A 16838-nucleotide genomic window follows, 5' to 3' on the forward strand; every position below is an offset into this window, starting at 1 on the left:
CATTTGAACATTTACTATGTAGCTTTGGTGCCTTCGTAGCATGTTACAAAGCTGTCAGAGGCGGTTGCCACCTACTGCAAATAGGTACCCGGCAAAACCCTTACTAGTTGACATGACCTGACCTGACCCGAGCTGGCCTAAATGTATGAAGACATCATCTATGCTCGTAAATAATATTATATTCGTGATCAGCACCCCAAAAACCCATAGCAGCCACCCTTTACGACGTTCTAACAGGTCCCGATTTTCCCGACTTTTGGGTCATTGACCTGACCTGGAAGGTCAACCGATGACCTAGGACCTTACAATTGGGTATCATCACCTTCCTCTTGTCACGGGCAACACGCTCGTCTTTTCCGCGAAGCTCTAGCTCGATCAGGGGCGAAACGGCGGGGGGTCCAACGGACCCCTTCTATACGTTTGCGGCTGGAAAAACACCACTAGGAGCGAGGGTTAAGCCAAATCTGAGGGCTTATTTCAGAAAGACCGCTAAAAGAGCAATTGCACTTTTCCGCGACGATGTAGCTCTATTGGTCCCCGAGGTAAGAGCCGGTTTTCGATAAATGTTGATAAATGCAACATTTTACCTTTGATGACCTCTGGTGACGTGACCTTTGACCTGACCTAGAAATGACTAATTACTCCAACTGGAATTTCGGACGCTCTTTCGAATGCCACTTACTACGTGTCGCTATGTGGCCCAAGAGCCGAGTTAGAAGGGGAGTGTTCAATCAACACCTCCCGGCCCGGCGCGTTTGACGCCGAGCACCGGTCCGGCGCGGGTTGATGTTTGGCTGCTACATCCAAAGTCGCAAAAAGTCGCAAAAAATGACTGTTGGATCTTGTAGTGCAATGAATCATTGACATGTAGCGAGATTTTCGAAGCGGTACTCTGCGGTACTTTTTTTAAAAGTCTATTTGTGTGTGACATCAATTATGTGAAATTATATTTTCGTCTTTAAATCTTTGCGGTGCCAATACATCATAACCAAGTAAGACTTCGCCATTTTGATGTGGTTATGTGTGTTCTGCAGACCCGGAGCTATCGTTTGATGTATTTAAATGTGGAATTCCTCCTCAAATTGTGATTGTTTTCGTGGATCAAAGATACGTTGTCGAAGAGTGCGGGGGACGAGTTCGGTCCAAACGATTCCGAAGTTCGTGTTTAAGCTGAGTTTTCGCCATGAAATAGCAATTGTGTTGGAAAACAAAGACCACAGCAGTGTAGTATGATCATTTTTGAACAAATTGGTATAGGATTCATTGCACATCCACAAAGTTCGATTTTTTTACCCATGTCGTGCTAGACCTGGCGATCGGCCCCGCCTGCGGCGGCTCCGTGAGTAGTTCCGCGTTCGGCCGCCAGAGGCGCTGCAGTGCCGGCACGCCGTCGCCGGGCTCTAAAGTCGCAGCAGAAGCGGAGTGTCCGTCGGAGGTGTGGGTTGTCGGCGGTCGGGGCGCGTCCTCAAGTGGAATTCGCGTGGGTGCCACCGTGTATTGCGAGTGATTGGGCATTGTGTGAAGAGAGGACGAATAGTGAGTGTCGCGTGAGGTGTCTCGGTCCTCCCGTGATCTACCTCGTGAGAGGAGTGAACTCTACTCGGCACATGTGCGCGTCGCCACCGGCCGCTCCAGGCCGCTGCTCTGAACAGGTAGGTCGTTGAGGCACGTTGCTGACATTGGACGCTACACCGGTCTAGGCTACAGCTCGAACCAGAGCGGCGAGGTTGGGGGTGGGTGGGGGGGGGGGGGGCTCACGATGCCGGCGGGGGCGGCAGGAGTATCGTCGTCGTCGGCTGGCGGGGGCGGTAGGGGTGCTGGTGAGGCGGGGGAGGGCTCCAGGACCACTGGCGCCAGCTCACATCGATCGGCCGGCCCTATATTGCAGTCCTCACCGCCGAGCGGCCCGCCGTGGAGCAGCGGTCGATGGCAGCAGTGGGGCGAGGGTCGGTCAGCGGACCAAATCGGAGCCACCCAGACCCCACTGGACCACCGGTGGACCAGCAGTGGACCACGGTCCCGTCACCACCGCACCACGAGCGGTCCCGAGCCGGCACAGCTGCACCGCAGGGCCTCTAAGTCCGCTCAGAAACATTCGTAAGCCCTGGAAATACTCAACAATCAGATAACGTGTCGGCAGTCGGCACTCGTAAGTTTTCGTACATGACGACAAGACAAATCCGTGTATCGCTGAGAGACATCTTAATGTCATCTGTCTAAATATAATTCATGTGTTTCGACTAAACAAGAGACAGATCCGACTAATCGGTCTATAAAGACCACAGACTACAGAGAGACGAGAACAAAGCTATCACGATTGATTTAGCTCGTCGTCCATTCGAGCCCCGATATTGATCGGGGCTCGTTAATGATCTCGTGGATGGTCAAAACAGGCGGGTCGCTCCGGTCGGCTGAATCCTGTCCGCCTTGCTTTCGGCATTCGTTCCACGCTGAAAGGGATGATGCCCAGTCACCCAGCTAACCCTCTATTTCGTGGCCGGTGGACCGACCGTCGATGTCCTTCGGATTCAGTCAAACTGATCGATCTGGCGTCCAAAAAGGCTCCATTGAGGGGCTGTGGAGCGGTCTCCATTCACTGGGGAGGGGTCGCAAAGGGCAGGGTGCGCCTGCGACACCACCCAGCTGGCACAACTTTCATAGTGAAACGGAGAATGTGATGCAGACGCAGAAGAGCAGGCAACATGATAACCATTAACCAGTATAGACATTTCGCGTCTATGTAGTATGTAATGTGTTTGTTATGACTGTCTGAATGCGTCTTGTTTGCTCATATTGTCATCGTTTTTCCCAATTATATACGGCCTCCGGTGCTCTTTTAAATTGCTCACATAGTAACCCGACAGCATTGAGGCGGTATAATTGTTTGCCAAGTGGGTCACAGACGGCTGAAAACCAGTCTGTCCTCGGAGTGGCTCAGGGCAGGGCCCGCTGTCACCTGTTCACCGACCAAATCCATCACGGAGTACAAACGTCTTCAACCGGACGGGCTCGGTCGTTTGCCCTTTCACCCTGCCGGCGCGCGGCTGTAAAACCGCTGCCTGGCATGTCCGCTGCCGCCGTCCGCCGTTTTCAGGCGCTTCGGGTCTACACTCGACTGTAGTGCCTACTGGCAGTGTGCCACTGACGCGGCTCGGTATGAATGTGCTCGTACAGACGGTCTAACAGTGGAAATGAGGTGAGAGGGACAGTTCACAACAGACAGCAGACAACAGTGGAACAGAAACAAACAGTGGACAGTGCGTGGAGCGAACAGTGGACAGTGCGTGAGAGCGAACAGTGGACAGTGCGTGGAGCGAAGAGTGGACAGTGCGTGGAGCGAACAGTGGACAGTGCGTGAGAGCTGTCAGCGGACAACGGGACAGCAGAGAGCGAACAGCGGGACAGCAGAGAGTGAACAGCGGAATGCATACCACAGCTCTGCTGCCGCTCACTCGTCACAAATCTCGCTGTGTTTACTCACAGAACTGTGAGCGAGCATACCTTTGGGCAGCGCGGGGCAGAGTAACAGGCAGTCCCTCTTCGGTGACATGGAGTAAATATGATCCCATAGGGTCATTGGATGCTCGGCGCTCGCGGCTGTGACGGGTTAGATGGGGGAGGTAGGGAGCGGATTACGGTGTTTCTGAGGTGACGATAAGTGACCAGCAGGTGGTCGTGACCCCACGGCGGCTTCTGTTTGAAGCCGGACGATGACCGGAGCTCGCCCTGCACTAAGCTCAGCTTTAGACCAGGTCCCAGTAGGAGAGCAGACAGATCCAGCTGTTATACGGCCCACAACTCTCTACTGCTCCCGTAATTGACTGCAGATATAACCTAGCTCGGCTCCTGGCTCGCTTTGTGTTCGGCTGACTCGCTGCAACTCATCACGGTGATTTAACTCAGCAATCGTGTTGTGAGTCAAAGGTCATCGGCCGACTCTTGTGTTCCAGTAGCCTCTACCACGACCCACAACACACGAGTTACAACCGTGACCGTGACTGGCTCCGTGCGCTCCGCTCGAGCTGTGACCTGTCAGCTGCTCAGCCAGGCTGTCCCGCCTACCCACCGGACTGGCAGGCCGGGCGCACACCGCTACCCCGTGGCTAGTGTGATCACTGATCAGTATTCCGGCTGCTGCAGCGGCCAGCCGGTGCCTGTCCCCACCCCGACCTCCGCGACCGGCGCCGGCCTGTTCTCGCGCAATTACTGCCCTGATTGGGCCGATAGCGGCGCCACCCAGACGCCACTCGTCGCCGCAGCTCCGTCGCTGCTCGCCGCGCTCGGCCGTATTATTGGATTATGCAGGCAGCGGTGCCGGGCGAGACGCGTATTGCGGAGATATTGGTCGGGTCGGTCACGGTGACCACGTCTGGGGTAACACGTGCTCGACGTGGTGCTTATTGCGAACCACCCTGAAATCGAGGAGTTGGAGAGCCTGCCTTCGAGCTATTATTTATTTCTACATTTTACACTTGAATGTGTTTCATCATAAACTCATATATGCTAGGCAAAAATATACACATTTTACTTGGGTATGAGGTGTACGAGTATAGGGTAAATGCTGTGGAGAATAAACCCTTTTCCGACCGGTTGCGGTCAGTGTGTCGACACGGTCATTTCCTGTAATTTCCTTCCCGTCGTCTCCTTCTCCACGGGTCGCGCAGCCGGTCGGAGATGGACCGACCGAGACGATTCCCTCAGATCCTGTCATTAGTCGTCGAGACCGTCGGTCACAGCGGGGTCGCCGCCCGCCCCAGAGCGCTGGGAACAGGCCCGGTCCGGTGGGGGCGCGCCCTCCGCGACCAGACTCGGATGTGACCTGAGCGGTCATTATGGCCACTCCCTGGCGATGGGGACACGGTGTGACGACTTAATTACGGCCGCACTAATTGTCAGCGCAATCAGTCGGACTTGGGTGGGGAGCGTTTCCATGAGGGGAGCAGGGAGAATCGTACCCTGTGGTTGTCTGTGTCTTCGCAGGAAATGAGGAAATTTAGTGTTTTTTGCTGTTTTTTTTTTGCGCGTGTCAGAGAAGAGGAAGAGGTCATGTTGAACTATTGTTGCTCTTAATTAGTTGGGACCACCCGTTACCACTTTTTCAACCTCCCCTATTAGTCATTTCTTTGTTGCTACTGTCTCCCTTCATTTCAATATCACGCTCACGCATTGTCTGTTTATTTTCACATTTCCTTTCGCTTCCATTTCCACCTCCCTAGACCCCAATTTCATTTCTCGCCTCACATATTGCATCTCGCAATCGGCAGTTCGTTGGAATGGGAAGCCAGAACGTCCGCCTTCCCCCCGCTCCCCACCGTTTTACAGCTGCTGTCTGCTCCAAACGCTCGTCGGAACTTCAAAGACAATGCGGCTCTCGGCCGGTGAGACGGAGACGCTGACAAATGCCGACCGGTTAGTTTTATGTGCCCTGATGACGGAGTTGGTGGCTGACACGCTAGCGCTGCGGTCAGGAGTGGCGTTAGGAGGGCGGCTGGGGCTCTCACCGGTCGGGACACCGGTGTTTTGTCTGCGACAGGAGGCATGTCGGGGTCTGGGTCTGCCCTCTGCCGTGACCTCTGACCTCGGTGACCTGGCGCTCGCTGGCGCGGCAGGCGATACCAGTTGGTACCAGTGTGTAATTCTAGTGGCACGAGGCGGATAGCGTGCTCTCCAGCAGACGACAGACGCTCTCCAGTGCTTCTGAGATGAGCTGTTCGGCGGTCTGGTCGCTGTGTTCTGCGGTTTGACCACTGCACAGTGGCCCTTTTTCAGAATTAGCACGCATAAATCCAAAATATTTTTTCTCCTCTTTTGAGTAAAAAGCAGTCTAATCGTGTGCAAAACATTCCAAACTATCCGATGGTGCCATTTTTACCTCCTAAAAGATAATTATCTTTGGTAAAACTGACCGCAAACATGAAGTTTGTCGAGAGGCGCGCAGACACCACCGGCGGACCCTAAAAAGTAGGATAAGATGAACATCAATTTGTAAGGCTTTCGGTGAGAAAATATTAAAAATTAGTGGCATGGCTGTGAAGCTGAGTTTACGTAGAAGCCCTAGAAACCACAATTTTCATTGTACAAACTTAAATAGACCACTTTTGCCAAATATTGTGGACACAATAACAAGACAATTATTAACTGGAGATGGCGGCATACATATGAAGCTTTATGTTAAGTAGCACACTCTGGGACATGTCGTATTATACATCGTTCGAATCGTCGATCTCTTCTGACCATGTCCACCAAAGGGCATCGCGCCATTTTGCGCCATTTTGCTTCTACGGTGGATAACGTGAGCCAGTTCAGTCCGCGAGCGGCTGTGGCTCCTGTCCGATACGACTAAGCTCATTGACCTGGCTCGAAGCTGGTGTCACCTGGTGTGCGCCTAAATGTGGCTTGACTTTTGCCATAAGATGTGCTTATTGAAATGTCATGTAGGCATAACGCTGTGCTCAAGAAAAACTGTCCGATTTCTTGTCGCGTTTGATGTCCAAGCCGCACAAGTCCCGTGGTCGGCTTAAGATCTAACGTCAAAAGCGCCTATGTGTTTGTATTGTTCGCGTCGCGCTGACCTTAGTTGCTGCCCGGCCGGGGCCGACTAACGGTGGCTGGCAACAGCTGTAGATGCGGTCACGTGACGCCCTGGGGCGTCCTGGCGGTCAGTGCAGCGCGGTCGGTTGGCGGGCTCGCCACACTTGCGTTCGGAGCGGCCTGGGCCGGCGGGCGAGCCGTGCGAACGTGCGCCAAATCTTGGGCCGAGCGGCCTGTCGCTGTTGGGCCGAATCTCCTTGGGCAGTTCGTTTCTTTTCTTCTCTTTGCATTGGCAGGGAATACGTCCTTGATCACGTGGTGATGTCTTGCACTACTTTCAGGTAATGTGAGAATTAATGCGTGCTAATTCTGAAAAAGGGCCACTGTGCACTGTTTGTGTGCCACACCGCCGCATGTTCCATGCTGGCTGCGGCTCGATTGTCCTTGCAAGAGTTCGGTTTGAGGTGGCGCCCCGCATTGTCTTTGGTATGCTGCCGGATATTTTCCCCTGGCACACCCACCCTTGACGGCTGGCTGCCAGACAGTTGCGGGAGGTCTAAAGATTGCACTGCGTCCTAGATGCACATGCATGCTCTTAGCATGTGTTAGTAGGGCGTCGGCAGTGTGTTGATGGTAGCTGACGAATAGACAATGTATTCTCAGCGCTACCTCTGACATAAGCGAGTGTTGAGAGCTGCCAAAGTGCCCTGTGTGCAACAGTTGTTGATAGGTTTTTGCTGGAATGCCAAGCATTGTTCACTGCAGCTCACTTTTTTGGCTGGCTATCCGGCAGTTGGTAGACACAAGGTGCTAATTCTCTGACAGGCCTCTTGAGCACGCGCTACCTGTGTCTGCAGTCTGCACCGGTTGCTCGTTGTAGTGAAGGAGTGTGGTGGGAACCCACTGGCCAACATTCTAAGCTTCTCAACCTGCTCCAACCGCGGTGATATTGCTGTGTCTATGTCCGCTTTTTCCGTCTTAGTAAATTATGCATCCCACTAAGCCGGACACAACTCCTTCGTCCCAGATAGGGGGAGGTAAATGCTAAAAAATAATTCCAGTCGCTGACTTATGGCAATCCGATCCCTAGCCAATACATCGGACAAACTCAAAACTATATTAGCAGTATCGTTTGAGCTGTCAAGAATTAACATGACAATATCAGTGCATGGGCCTTATTGAAGTAATTATACGCATTAAAACGTTACTTTTGTCTGGAATTTGCATATGGTATAACAAAATTACAAGCTGCTTTGCTTGTGTACGCTTCGGAATGTTTTAAACGTAGCACACATGACATGCAAATAAGATAGCTGTCGCTGAAGAGCGGTAAATAACAACAATGGTAATTACTACCTTATAGAGGGTGCCGTAAACATTACGTTATGCCGCCCTTATATTGTCAGCTATGGTGACAGGAATTGTCATTCCAATGACACATCCATCTCATCTCACACCGTAGCTATACTGTATAACTGGCTGAATGATTTACATAGATGTTAAGATTTTGCGTAATTTCTATCTCTCTTATCCGCCTTTGATTCGTGAATGATAAACTTAGTCTAATGTTTTCTGCATCGAGCCACCGAGATCGTCTAAAATTCAACATCGAATCTGAAAAGAGGCTGAGGTTTAACAAGCTCATTTCCCAAGGGCCATTGATCCCTGGTGATTGAACGGAGCAGCTCTGTCCTACGTAGTAAAGATACCTACGATGCAAGAAATCCATCCTTCTATCGTTTATTTCCCGTTTATTGACAGAGATGACTTGCCATTCCCTGCTTTCGCGAGAACCTGGTAAGGTCTGAACTGGGCGTCTATCATGCTAATGACGTAATTTGGGCGCGTGCGTTTAATAGTGCAGTCTGATTAATGATGATTCTGCCAGCCAATTTGGGCGAATGGAGAACTATCATAGATCAAATTACATCAGTTGTAACATGGACCAGTCTCTATCGCCAGCGTCTTAAAATCAAAGTTGATCAGTTAGACGTCTTACATAATCATGATGTAGGATTAAGTTTTTGTTTAATATATTTTTGAACTTAGAGGTACTTTAATTTAGGACACATTACCACAGGCTGATGTTGAAAACTTTTGAAAGCATAATTACTGCTATACGTGGGTCGATTGTAAATAATGCACAACTAGTAAATGATTCTAATTATAGTTTTGAGCGGCATTTCTGCGTGTGGTCGAATTGGTCTGCGTGTGGTCAAACTCGCGATCAGTTCAGATTTAATTGGCCGATGAGAGGGGACAATCGCAGTGGGCGGATGAACACGGGACTTCTGTTATTTGTGTTTACATGACTCGAATAACATGATGCCTTGTCTCCGAATCATGATCGATCAGGCATTGAGAGTGGTGTGAGCAGGCCCGCTTGTGTCTCTCCTCAATTACCGTCTGACCGATCGCTCTGCCTTCTCGTGCCGTCTATATCTGTCGGGCGGCTCCTTATTCTGATGCGGAACATATCGCTAGCATGGGGCGCTGCGGGAATAAGTACCATTAGCGACCGGCTCCGGCGGCATTATTCTTGTAATGGCGGTGCGTTTTCCTGATCTTCCCCGGCCGGCCGACCGATCGACCGACGGAACGACCACACCAGGTGGGGTCCGAACCGCGTGCGGTGACTGACAAGTGGTCAGGCTGCGCCGCGCCTATGTGGTCGATGGACAGTATTTACTACTCGGTGTATGGTGGTCAGTACTTACTCGGTGGTTGATTTGATTGTCAGTGGTCAGTGATCGCTGGTCAGGCTATAAGCTGGTTCAGTGTGTGGATACTATATCCAACACCTCGTACTGCTATGCCTTTACAGTGCCGGCGTGGATACACGGTTGCCGGGCCAAACTTGCTGACTGCTCAGGTGCCTCGGATAAAAGTGGGCACATTCAGCCGGAAGGTGCCGATTTTCTCCAAACTTCTCAAAAGAAAATTCTGCCTAAGCTGCGCTTTTTGCGTTTGCTGGAACTGGCATTCGTGCACGTCAGCTCGGCACAAGTCGGGTGGCTCAAATTCGTTCACCACTTGTGGTGACGTCTGTCCTTATGAGCTGAATGTTCTGTCCTTAAGACTTCACATCCGCGCAGCCTGACACTGGCAAGCTAGTTAGCTACGCAATATGCATGGCTGGACAGTCAATGCAGCACTTAGCGCACCTGACTTAACCTCCCACTAAAAACTCGGGTGCTCATTAAACTGTCGCGCTCCGCCAGTTCCGCATATGCGCAGAAGCTGACCAGCATTTGGTGAATATAACGAGCACGGTTGCAGTCCACTTCCGCTAGCTCCCGAAACCGGTTAGCTGCTCCACATTATGCATGCATCTCTCATGAGTATCGCCATCGCTCGTTTCTTTCTTTGTCTGTGCGCGGCGTGTGTCCCGCCCCCCGGTCACGCGCGCGATGACGGGCGTTTCGGGCGGAGAGGACGGCTGAACTGGACTGAGATAGCAGTTCGCATGGGCTGTGTCAGCACCGCTGTTCACTCTAGACGGCTGGCGAGGCCTGGGAGGCTTTGGCCCGGTAGGCCCGGTACCGCTGGAGAACCGGTCTGTGCGGTGACGTTATACGGGCAGCAGTCAGCTGCTGCGTGACGTCACGGCGTCCCTGCCAACCGGCGTGTGGCGGCCTAATCCCGAACGTATTTATGAAAATGCTATAACAACAATGACACACCTTTCTGTGAGACGAAAATTAACAATACGAGCTCACTAAAGATGGCCAACTAACAATCTTCCCCCAACATTGTATTGTATTGTATTGTATTACCGTCATGCAGGGCTCCGGAGTCGATGGGTTTACGGCGACTCCGACTCCGAATCCGACTCCGGCTTTCAAAAACCAACTCCGACTCCGACTCCGACTCCGGGCAGAAATGTCGACTCCGATCGACTCCAACTCCCGACTCCGACTCCGCACACCTGGCAGGGCTGCGGAGTCGACAGATTTTCGGTGACTCCGACTCCGACTCCGGCTGGGGTTTCCAATATCGACTCCGACTCCGACTCCGACTCCGGTCACAACCGTCGACTCCGACCGACTCCGACTCCGACTCCGACTCCGACTCCGCAGCCCTGCCGTCATGGACAATCCACACGGGGCGTGGCGATTACAGTCCAACATCCACTCAGTACAGACTAACGTGAAGCCATGTGGAGCTGTTATGTCCCGGTAGGAAGGTAAATGTTGTTGCTAGGCGATAAAAATGACGTCACCAGGCTGCTGTCTCAGTTGATAGTTTATAATTTATATCACATAAATTGAACGGCACACACCCACCACCGGACATGACTATGAAAGTCGAGGCCTAAACCAAGGAAAATTACGATTTATTGGCCAAGATAAGCTTGTCAAGATCTCGAACAGCCGGCTGTGTAATGTTCGGGAAACCCAGGGTACCGTATTATTTTGAGTTGGGGTGTGGAGTTAATAGAAGAATGCACCAAGAGATCAGTGCCATAGTATGGAAGCCTTTCGTGGAAATAAGACTTCTTAACATTTGGAGGATTTGTGAGCTCCTGGTTTAAGCCGTTTATAAACGAATGCTCTGGATCCTCCAGCGACTCAACGGGCTTACAGTTTCGAGGAACCGTGCAGCAACGGCTCAGATGAAGACTTTCATTCATTTTTGATGCGATTAGAAAATGAGTACAGCTATGCCGGCCACATTATTTCAATGATAGGAACGTCACTTTAGGTTCAGTTTCACATGTAACCAACTTGACCAGAACTGACAGTGACATTGACAGATCTGCTTTCCTTGTCACACGCATATATCCAGCGTTGTTTTCCATATCGCTGCGCCCGTCTCTCTACATACGGCGCTTCTGTTCTGCGAGTAACATTTGGGCCGAGCGGAGCTGCTTGACATTGGGCCGCTGTCGGCAGTAATTTAGCGGCTCGTTTCCCTCCGCTTCCTGAGCAGCCCGGGCCCAAAGTGGCACTAAATTACGCGTGAAACAACGCCAGCGAGAGACGGTCGGCTCAAATTGCATGCTCCAAGTGCCATATTTCAATATCGATAACTGGTGTGGAGGCTTTTTAGCCAGCCGGCCGCTGGCGTGCTGAAAACTTATATAGTTACGGCAGTGATTTAATACAGACATTAATCAATGGTTCTACACATGTGGTCTTCCATCTTAGCGGAGCTAAACCGTGACCGTGCCTGGGGTAGGTCTGTAATTAAAACTCTGTAATGTGACACATTAGCCACTAGCACTGCATGCACATCATCTTTATCCGTTTTTGCAAACATGTTCAGAAAATTGACATGATTGCAGCGCGCTAACATTTTCTCATTCTGCTAATTTCCATTAAAAGTTGGTTTATGTGCCTGGTATGCCCAATAATTGATGGCATCTCATATTGTTGAACACGGTACAGAAACATACATAGGTGAAGCTCGACCAGCTCATTGGAAATTTGTGGGTACCTAAGCGACCCTTTTACATAAGATACTTTTTGCATTTGATCTGGGGGAGGGGTGTTCACAGACATACACGCACCAGGAATGCTATTTGCAGGAAGGAACGGCCACATCTGAGGATGATGCAGAGGATGGAAGAGACCGTCCCTGTGATAAGGCGCCGAGCGCGGGTGGGGCGGCCGCGCTGGCCATGTTTTATGTGGAGCACGGCCGAGTAATAGGCGGGCGCGTCGGTCGACGCCTTACAAAGCGGCCGTTTAGCTCGAGCCAGAATCTTAATTACCGGTTTGTGGCGCGATCGTGCAGTCGGCGCCGGGCGATGCGTCACCACAGCGAGGGCTGGGTGGCGGCGGCGGCGGCCGGCGGACCGCCCCTCGACCCCGCCCCTCCGCTCGACCCGCCCCGCCCCGCCGCCGAACGGTTTGCGGGAGGTGGGCGGGTGCCGAGAACCGTTTGCACGGGACTCCGGTATCGTGTATCGCCGTCCGTGTCGAGGGAGATGGATCACGGTAGAACGGTGAAGCGAATGACCGGGCAGCAACGCTGAAGTCGACACCTGGTGATGGAATCTGCAGTTCGACATTCGACTGGGATGCTGGCTTATGCATTGGTGATTGTTTTTGTAATTTGATTGAGTTTCGCCGGTGTGCTTTTGCTCATTCCTATCTCATTTGATCATATTCTTTTTTATACCTATGCGATCTTCTTTCAGTCATTTTGACCGCTGTCCTTTTATAATCGACAATCGACCTTGTTAGATATGAACTTGATAAAACGGACTTGTAGCGAAAGCAACATTTTTTTCGTTTGGTTTATTATGCTGATTATGTTGTCTTCTAAAATGATTATTTGTTAGTAGGTGGTTACCTGCCGTGGTAATACTAAATCACAGCATGTATCCCCTTACCTAGCAGTTCAGTATGCCTATATTCATGAGAAATAAGCCGGTTAAGAGCTTGATACGACGAAAGGTCCGGTCACTATCCTTTTGGTCATATCTGATCTGAAATTCAATTTGCAATTCATGGCCAACAGTCGTTTATTCGATCTGTTTGCATTACTTCCTGGTTGGGGAAGCTAGGCACGCTGCACCCAGGTAGCATTGCGACATAGTGTTGCCGTTTCTGGCTGTGGCAGCCCCTCAGTACGCCGCCCCAGCCGCCTGCTCGGGCAGTGTTTATCCGGAGAGCACGGAGTGCCGTCGGTACGGCCCCTCCCGCTAGCTCGCGCTATTCCCCACCGTTTACGGCGGCCATAAACCTCCCGGCCATGTTGGTCCGTTCGCCGGCGGCTCGGAGACACAGCGTGGAGGAGGCGGCAGCGGCGCGGCGGCCTCCTCACTGCACTGCCGCCGCTGCACGAGCAGACCGGCGCGCCGGGTCATTGCGAGGTCAACGCTCCTCGGCTGGGCTCGCGCGGCCGCCTCGCTCCAGTGGTCAGCACGGTCGGTGGCTGTGGACGTGCGAGCGCGCCGCGCCTGGTTAGGCCGGCCCGCTGCTGATTGGGAGGTCCGACAGACTCGGCTCGCCGCTCCGGGACGCACGAACGCGCGCACTGCGGACGTGCGGAGCCCGGTGGCGTGACGAGACACAATTGATTCGAGACGCTGCGCCGTGCGGTTTGGTACGGCTGGCGAGGGAGGAAACAGGAGCCGCGCTCTCTGAGGGAAGACAGAGCCGAACTGCTCGGAACTACTCCTCACTCGTCCGAGAGAAAAGATGAGTGTCATCGGAGCTAGCGCAGCACTAAGGTGTCAGGCCGGGCGTCCGCTGACGGCGCCGCGCGCTGCCTCGTCATTGCGTTCGTGCCTGCGCCGATCTGCGCCGCCTTAGTACGAGGCTCGGCCGGCACGCTCACCGAGACAGACCGGCGATGAAATCAGACTTGGTGCGCCGAAGTGGCTGTCGTCCGCCGGCCGGCGACACGCAGTCCGCTGGCCGACCACGCCGCACTTTTTGCCCGTCACCTGCGTCTGACTGGCATTTTTACGGCAGAGGCTGTAATGTGTGAATATTTAAAGTCCCGGGGCGCAATTATCCTATTTGCTACGGCGGCCGAATGAATAGTCAGCGCGGCGATTGTGGCGCCGATAAGCGGCGGACGCGGCGCGCCGCGGCGGTCGCGGTGCGCCGCGGCTGCGCCGCGCACGTCTCTCTCGTCGTGCTGCGATGCGTTACGCTGGCTGTGGCGTGATCGGAGATTGATCTATCGATGGTTAGACGTAAATGGTCACGAACAAAACGAGATACTATCCTGTCATGTTGTCTCTAATTTCCCGTGAAAATTCTGTGAATGAACCATCGCTAAGGATCATAGAGTATCCTACCTCCTGTGCAGACAAGTGTTTCTTTTACTCTATGAAGTAGCCCTGGAAGCCTGGTAGCCAACTGCATTGACAAAAAGCACCGTTTTTCTGTTGAATGACGTACCGCATGAGTGAAAATGCTTGCAAACTAAACGACAAAAACCCTCACTTGAAGACTGTTCGTCGTTCAGAGTGACACTTAGCGATTTAGATCAGAGGCTCTTCATCTTCGAAGCTGCTGTGCGAGCGAGGTGAAAATTTGACCGTCATCTTCCCACGGTTGGACCGTTGCGTATTTTGAGCTAATCCACTCGTCTTCACAGTCTGCTGCTAGTCATTGAGTCTTCTTTAGAAACTGGACTGGAAGCTGCATACCTATGCCGTAATCATTTCATTGCAAGAACTGAGAACGATTTGTTGTCCTCCATTATTGCAATGGTGAAGCAATAATCCTAATATTTAGAGCGTTAAAGATATGTCAAATAAAGTGTGACACTTTTTGGGCCTAACGAACGACCACGCTCTTACCGACCGCACTTGACACTTCACATACGTAGTGGCTATAGTGGTCACCTCTGACACATCGATTTCTGTTCGATTTGTTCGATTTCTCGATTCGATTTCTTCGATTCTGTTCGATTCGATGTTCGATTTCTTGGCCACTAGCAGCACCGTTTTCGCGATACGCCACACACGGCCTGCCCAAGTGCCCAGCCCTCAACCCTCTCCGGTTTTTGCGCGGCCTCACGCCAGCCGTCATGGTCGTGGGCCGCCTGGGGAGGGCTAACCCTCCGCGGACCCTTGACGGACCCTGCCGCCCTCCGCGGACCCGGTGAGCCTCGGAGGACCCGGTCAGGACCAGCCGTTCTTTGTTGGAGCGCCCGCGGGCCGGTCCGTCTCGGCAGCACGGTGTGATTTATCGATCGGAACTGACCGGCGGCCATTTGTCCGGCCGCTAAACCGACCATTACCACTGGAGGCGAATGATTTAATTCAGCGGCCGGGCGCCGGCTGCCCGCCGTGAAATGCCGACGATCGGGGAAGGTTCGATCGGTGCGGGTGGTGGATCGACCGACGCGGGGTGGAGCCGTATCGAGCAGGGATCGGTACGGCGTGTTACGGGCACGGTAACTCGGTAAGATGATTAGGTAGGAGATCTGCCCAAATTAGACAGATCTTTGTTTATCGATGATTTGAGCGATCAGCTCAGAGAGCATAACTGCCACTTTGTCCAGTCAAATACCGTATAGATCAATGATAAGTTCATATTTATTTATGTCAATGATGTCATACTAATAAGACGGCACTCAGGGCTTTCCATCGCTGCATCCGTTCTCATATCCGCTCTGATATCATAGAGCCAAAATTTGCAGAGCGGAGCTGTAAATTGTATACTTCTGATTGAGTGATGTATAGACAAATAGATATATATTGAGTAGGAAAAACATACAGCACATGGGTGGACGCTAGGCCCCGTCATATTTGATAAAGTTTTTGGAAGACCAGCTCCCCTGGTGTTTTCCCATTGCTTGTTGGCCCAACAAGAAGTGTGCAAAATTTCAGCTTCCTAGCTCAACGTTTGCATCTGCCTCAACGGCCTCGAAGTTTGCCTCATAGGGCATAATGGAGACTGCAATGCCGGTGTTAGCTGCATTCTCCCGGCAGCGGCATTCCTTGGCACAATATCGCCACGGATCAACTGCTGCCCCAGCAAGAGATGAACAAAACTAATCTTTGCCTTCGCCCCCCCCCCCACGCACGCCCCTCCCCCTCCTCACCCCCCACCCGCCCCGATTTTTTGTGCATCGTTTGATTTTCACGCATTGTTCACGATCATTTTGTTTTTTTTTTTCATAATGCCTAAATGCTGATTGAGACAAATATCACGTTGGTTTAAGATAGTACCTATCTTAAACATGCATGTACGTATATCAATATCGACTCAATACTGCGGCGACGGCAAACTGCTAACTACGAACGACAGCAGCAGCCAGAGACCAGGACGGCGGACACGGCACTGGTGACGCTGACGGGCACCGGTGTCACTTACTATGGTCCAGCCTGTGTGTCCGGTGTCGTGGCCTACCTACAGCAAGAAGGTTTTCTTGCGGGGCTTTTTGGAAAACTCCTTCAGTGCGGTCTAGGAGTGAACTCCGTAGTCCGCACTATTCAAAACTCAAGTCATTTCTTTCCATGCGACCACATAATATGAGGGCGCCTTTAGCGTCCAAAGAGGGGGGCAAATTTAAAAGTACAGGACAATGGGCTTGACCTGAATGCCCGCGAATGCTGGATACGGCTCTGCTCTGGAGGGTGAGGGGCGTCATGTTTTTTTTTTTCGATGGGACGCCCAATCGCCTGTGATCTTCAAAGGGGCGCTTGTTACGCTTTGCAGATGCGTCTGTGGTGTTGGCTTGTGTGCCGAGCGCCCTGATAACGCTATATGTAAGGCGCGCTTTAGCACTATCAATACCCACGACCCGTGCACCTGCGCCCCACACAAACCTCTGACGCAAGCAACATGGTAGTGGATTGCATACATAATAACATGAATCCCTGTGGTGCCCTT

At 52.2% G+C, this 16838-nt stretch overlaps 1 protein-coding gene across 2 annotated transcripts in view; it reads left to right on the forward strand.

Moving 5' to 3' along the window:
* Positions 1-1403: 1403 nt before the first annotated feature.
* LOC122366420 (vang-like protein 1) overlaps positions 1404-16838 on the forward strand; it is a 91438-nt gene continuing 76003 nt past the window's right edge. The window contains exon 1 of one of the 2 annotated variants that reach the window (XM_043338666.1): positions 1404-1652. The gene's annotated coding sequence lies outside the window, so the exon portion shown is untranslated. The remainder of the gene's footprint in view (positions 1653-16838) is intronic. The other variant, XM_043338665.1, reaches the window with a different exon arrangement.

This window comes from Amphibalanus amphitrite, unplaced genomic scaffold, assembly GCF_019059575.1.
Source record: "Amphibalanus amphitrite isolate SeventyFive unplaced genomic scaffold, NRLGWU_Aamphi_draft 000805F_arrow, whole genome shotgun sequence".
Taxonomy (NCBI): Eukaryota; Metazoa; Arthropoda; class Thecostraca; order Balanomorpha; family Balanidae; genus Amphibalanus; species Amphibalanus amphitrite.